Source organism: Talpa europaea (assembly GCF_964194135.1).
Source record: "Talpa europaea genome assembly, chromosome: 6".
NCBI classification, from domain to species: Eukaryota; Metazoa; Chordata; class Mammalia; order Eulipotyphla; family Talpidae; genus Talpa; species Talpa europaea.
Genome location: NC_140072.1, coordinates 64,311,511 through 64,318,021, shown reverse-complemented (window position 1 = coordinate 64,318,021; position 6,511 = coordinate 64,311,511).

The following is a 6,511-nucleotide window of genomic DNA, read 5'->3' as shown; positions in this document are numbered from 1 at the left end:
ATTCTCACCGGCCGGCCGGGATCGAACTGGCGCTGCAGAGGCTGCGGACAGCTTCATAGCACTGCACTCAACCGCCTGCGCCATGAAGCTGTCCACAGCCTCTGCAGCGCCAGTTCGATCCCGGCGGGCCGGTGAGAATCCCACATGGCGCAGCAAACCTCTCCTGTCTCACCGGCTGCTCCCCTCAGCAGTGTATTTGGTCAGTCTGCCTGTTCTGTTCCCCGCTCTGTCTCTGGTGAATCCTCTCACCCTCCCATGCATCTGGCTTGTACCCCAGTTCTTGTATAAATAAATAAATCTTTTTAAAAAATACTGTTTTTCTTTATAATGTTAATTTCTTGTTTTGTATTTCTTGCCTGTAGATGAATGCAGGGAGCATGCTTTTTCTTGGAAAAAGTGAGCATTCTTCAAAAAAAACTAAAAGATTAACCTCGGTGCACATGTTCAAAATCACAGATACATGCAGCATGTAGAAATTCAGAAACAGGGCCTCTCTGGTGGCACCAGGGGTTAAGTCTCAGCACTATGAAGCTATTGGCAGCCACTGCAGTATGAGTTCAATCCCCAGCGAGGGAGCTAACCCACATGGTGCAGCAGACCTCTCCTGTCTCACCCCACTGCTCCCCTTAAGAGTGTATTTCAGTAGATCTGCCTGTTCTGTTCTCCCCTCTGTCTCTAGTGAATCCTCTCACCCCTCAACTGCTGGCCTATACCCCAGTTCTTATATACATCAACAAATCTTTTAAAAAAAAAATAATCCAAAGAAACTTATTTGAGACAAAAGAAAACCTAATACTGAAACTAAGTACTGAAAAAGCACACTATGCGCCTGGGAAATTTGGCCCAGAAGGCCAATATTTAGAGTCTAGTAAAATTATTGAACAACAAAAAAAAATTGGCTACCAGGCAAAAAGACCAAGATACTTAATAAAACAAAAAACAAAAAAACAGATTACTAACAGCTATCTGTTAACAATACTTTACACCAGAAGACAATAGACATTTATTTAAGATACTTAATGTGAGGAAAGCATTTTATATACAGCCAAACTGATCTTTGAATATGAAGACCATAGACGAACAAAAAAATGTAAGAAATCAGGGAATATTTACTAATATTCTATAAGTGATTATTTAAGATTGATTTATTTATACAAGAGCCGGAGTATAGCCCAGATGTGCAGGAGGGTGAGAGGATTCACCAGAGACAGAGCAGGGAACAGAACAGGCAGATTGTCTGAAATACACTGCTGAGGGGAGCAGCAGGCGAAACAGGAGAGGTCTGCCGCACCATGTGTGCATCTCAGCAGCTGGTGGGTATCAAACCCCCACTGCAGAGGCTGCGGACAGCTTCACAGCACTGTGCTCAGCCGCCTGTGTCACCAGGGAGGCTCAAGTGATGATTATTTTTTTAAAAATCAGGAAACATTCTCCCCATGAGCCCTTTCTAAGGACTCTATTAGAGACGAGAGCTTTAGATAACTAAAATGAGTGGCAAGGCCAGCATAGGGGATTGTAGCAATAATCATGAATAGCAGGTAACATCACAAAAGGAAGATCATTGGACATCATGTACTTGCTGATAGAAATACACCTCTCCACATAAGAATACTTATTCTGGGCCTCCCCGGTGGCGCAGCGGTAGAGCGCTGGCTGTGAAGCTGCCCGCAGCCTCTGCAGTGCCAGTTTGATCTCTGGCTGCTCCCCGGCCACCGGAGGAGGGTCCCACATGCCGCGTAGACCTCTCCTGCTGCCCGCTGCTCCCCTCAGCAGTGTACCTCGGTCCTTCTGCCTGCTCTGCTCCCCGCTCTGGCTCTGGTGAATTCTCTCGCCCTCCCGTGCTTCTGACTGTACCCAGTGCTTGTATAAATAAATAAATCTAAAAAAAAAAAAAGATATTTAAAAAAATTGTATAAAAAAAAAGAATACTTATTCTTAGCAAAAACATCAGATATGAATCTCATCAAGCACACTACTAATCTAACTACTAACTTGCAAAAAATACAGAGAACAGAGGAACGCATTAAGTGAAAAAATTCAGATGGGATACCCTCAGAGCAAAGGATCTGTTTTCTACAATAAAAAAATTGCAGAGAGAGAGAGAGTTAGAGAGGAGAGAGAAATATTGAAGAGTTTTAAGAGACCTACTAATTGCAATGTCTGGATGTTAACTCAAACTATAAAATATGTAAGACAATAAGTTAACTGTGAAAATTACTAGATAACTGGTATTATTATTCTGTTTGTGTGTTGGCTATGAAATAAAGGACAGTTTTTATATTTTAAAGATATATACTCAAATATTTACACATGAAATAAGTCTATGATTTGCTTCAAATTAGGAAGCAGTGGATAGGAGTGTTGCAGGTCCTCAAATGTAGTTTCCTCAATGTGATTGTTTTGTTATAACCTTAACAAGAAAAAAGAATCTCAACTGATGCTATCTCTCCATGGACCTGGTTTTGTTGTCATCTTTCATTTAGATTAAAATTCAGTTTCAAAAAAAAAAATTCTGTTCCCAAGAACCTATTAACAAATGGTAAGGACTTACTACTTACTGTATATAGGAAATAAACTGAATTGAAAGTTGATAATTATTGACATTGGGTGATGGGTACTTGGGCCCATTACCATTCTCTTTCTTTTTGTGTATGTCAAAATATTTCATAATAATTTTTAATATCAAGAAAAACCGTGTTTTTTTCCTTTTCTTGATATCAGGATACTATAACTCATTCATTAGAAAACAGCTTCCAGTAGGAGTAAAGCCTCATTTATATTTTTCTTTAATATACATATTAAAAAGTAAGGGGAAAAAAACCCAAAACTAAGCCTCCTACTCCCTACACTCCCAGGTTTTGTTTCCAAAGGCAAATTCTATTACCATTTCTTTACTACTTCTTCAGTTAGATATAAGCATACATATTATCCCTTTTCTTTTGATAGTTATATAACCTATTATTTTTCTTCTCAAATTTTTATGTACTTCTCTTGAAACTTAGACTTTTCCAAAGACCAGTCTTAGTTGTTATTAAAAGGAAAAAAACAGCTAGAATAAGTATTCTCAATATTAGCATATCTGCATTCACAACTAGGAGATCTTACAAATCATACTTTTGTTTTTCATTTATTCAATTTATAATAGTTGGCAACAGATTCCAAATATTGAATTTTACTACAAGGAGATTTTTAAAACATACAGTATACTGGGCCCCTGATTTTGTTTCTCCACTGTAGAAACACCAACAGAAAATTGCTATAGAAATTGTTCCTATAGGGGCCTCCCTGGTGGCGCAAGGGGTTAGCACCGCACTATGAAACAATCTGCAGCCTCTGCAGCACAAGTTCGATCCCCAGCCAGCCAGGGAGCAACCCACATGGCGCAGCAGACCTCTCCTGACTCACCCGCTGCTCCCTTCAGCAGTGTACTTCGGTCAATCTGCTGTTCTGTTCCGCGCTCTGTCTCTGGTGAATCTTCTCACTCCCCACATCTCTGGCCTGCACCTCAGCTCTTGTATGCATAAATAAATAAATCTTGGGCCTCCCGGGTGGCGCAGCGGTTGAGCGCTGGGTTGCGAAGCTGCCCGCGGCCTCTGCGGCGCTGGTTCGATCCCCGGCTGCTCCCCGGCCACCGGAGGAGGGTCCCACATAGCACGCAGACCTCTCTCCTGCCGCCCGCTGCTCCCCTCAGCAGTGTGGTCCGGTCCTTCTGCCTGCTCTGCTCCCCGCTCTGGCTCTGGTGAGTTCTCTCACCCTCCCGTGCTTCTGGCTGTACCCAGTGCATGTGTAAACAAAACAAACAAATAAATAAATAAACATGCCTCTATTAAAAAAAAAAGAATCAGTTTAAATAAACAAATAAATCTTAAAAAAAAATAAGACATTGTTCTTATAACTTTTCTAAACGAAGATACAGATAAATCAGTGAACCACAAGCCACATCAGCACACCTGAGAAGCAACAAGAAATGAGACTGCTAAAGGATTTAGGACAAAGCAACCATTTTATTTAGATTACAATATACTGACAAACTTCATTGACAAAAACTTGATTCCATAGGAACTTTTTCCTTCTAAAACTATCCCTAAAAACACAAATATACACACAAACACATGATGATTGAGAAGGGTCTAAGTTGTTTTTTTTTTTTTAAAGGCAATATGTTATGGCTATGATCTTTGCTGCTTAGGTTCTAATGTTGAAATCTTTGCTACTCTCAAATTATTAGAATTAACTTGAGAAATAGTGTCCATGAGAAAAATGTGATATCCTTAGAGGCATGCTTATTTTCTTTAAAATAGACTAAAAATATGGAGTAAAAGAATAACTTTGACAATTTTCTGATATACATACATACATATACAGGTGTGTATAAACACTTAGGAATATTTTGAGTAGATATACTATATAGTACATGAATATATATTCAGTATATATAATCCTATAAATTTGAATATATATTCATTGGGGAAGTCTATGTATGTATATGTATGATACATATATATTCATCTTCCAATACTCAGATAATTTCTTCTGAAGAAATAAGTGTGAAGTCACTAAGTACCCACTAATATTTCCTTTTTTAAAGAATAAAGAACCTTCTTGATAACAGGCTAATCAGGTGCAACAATCCTATAAGTGAAAAGAATAATTATGGAGCGAATTCAGCTGATACAAAGACACAAAGTTTTCAGTTACCTACTACCTAAAAACATTTGCTTTAAAGTTTGACCATCATTGTGTAATGCCATAATTCGGCTGTTAATTTGAAGATTTTCTTTAAAAAAAAATAGCAATGTGCATTGAATGATTTGAAACTGCCAGTGTTTTTAAATGTCTGGCACTATTTACTATGCACTGGTTTTTAAAAAGTGGTCAAACATTATTTCTATCAAAATAAAAGTTTGTTTCTTCAGGAAAATTCTTTCCTCTGACATTGTCATTTGAATCAGATAGTTTACAAAGAACTTTTCCACACGTGATTTCATCCACTCCTTTCTACAGCCACCTAAGATAGGTACCATTCCCATTTTTAAAGAAAACTGAAGATTGGCCCTGAAGTCAAGTCCCATGCTCTCTGTAACGACAAGGGAGAGAATATGGGGCCTCCCCGGTGGCGCAGCGGTTGAGCGCTGGGTTGCGAAGCTGCGCGGGGCCTCTGCGGCGCCGGTTCGATCCCCGGCTGCTCCCTGGCCACCTGAGGAGGGTCCCACATGGCGTGCAGACTTCTCCTGCCGCCCGCTGCTCCCTCAGCAGTGTACCTCAGTCCTTCTGCCTGCTCTGCTCCCCGCTCTAGCTCTGGTGAATTCTCTCACCCTCCCGCGCTTCTGACTGTACCCAGTGCATGTATAAACAAAACAAACAAACAAACCAGCAAACAAATAAATAAAGCATGCCTCTAAAAAAAAAAAAAAAAAAAAAAAGGGAGAGAATATGGAGGAAATCCTTGGAGCCAAGTCACGCGACAAATATTACAATTTGTGGACCGTGTTACACAGGGTCTCAATATATTGGAAAGGAAATGTTTTTAATCCCATGGTACTCATTTTGAAGCAATTATAATTAAAAACCATATTCATCCACTTTCTCATCCAAATCTTTATTAAGTTCCTACCATATGCATAATCTTCTGTGAAATATCAAAGGAATACAAAGATGACTTTTTAAACTGTAGACTCAATGAGTCTACAATCTATTGATAGTGACAAATAGTTTAACACAAGCTGTAGGAAAGGAATTATAAGTAAACATTTGCCCTTGATTGAGAAAAATTGTCTTCTTCCTTTATTTAGAGTATAAACTGCCAGTTGGGAAACACTGCTATTATATAAACCTTTATATAAACCCTCTTTAAAGGAGGTTAAACCATTTTAGAAAGAAAAATGTCTTACACTATCATATCTTTATGACTGGTTTGACTTTTTAAACTAAAATATGCTTAAAGAGGAAAAATGATTGATTCATGAAATCAAATTAACTTCATGCACAGAGAAACAAAGTAAATCTGCAATAATATGTAAAAGTTGAGTACAACTGGGTCCAGTAATAAAGAATTAAACCTAAATTAATTTGGATACTGGCCTTAGGCAAGATATTATCCATAATTTCATCATATATAAAACAGGGTTGATATTTACATGCAATCATAACTCAGATGCTATAATTATTTCTAGCTATCATAATATAAAGGGTTAAAAATTAGTATGAAAATTTTTCTAATAATGTACATATCAAAAATAATTTTGAATAAAACCAGGGATAAAGGGGAAAGGTAAGATGGCATAGATAATTTAATAGTGAACTATCAGTGCAGAAATGAATGTAAATGTAATGGAATTTTTTTTTCCCTGTATTTTATTACTTTTTAAAAAATGGCTCACATAAGAAACTTTATCTAGTAAAACAAGCTTGAGGATTCATTTTGTGAGCTGTAGAGAAAAAGGATAGGCAGATAGTGCACTTTAAAAATATTTATTGATTAATAGTTTCCAAAAATTTTTTTCAAATCACC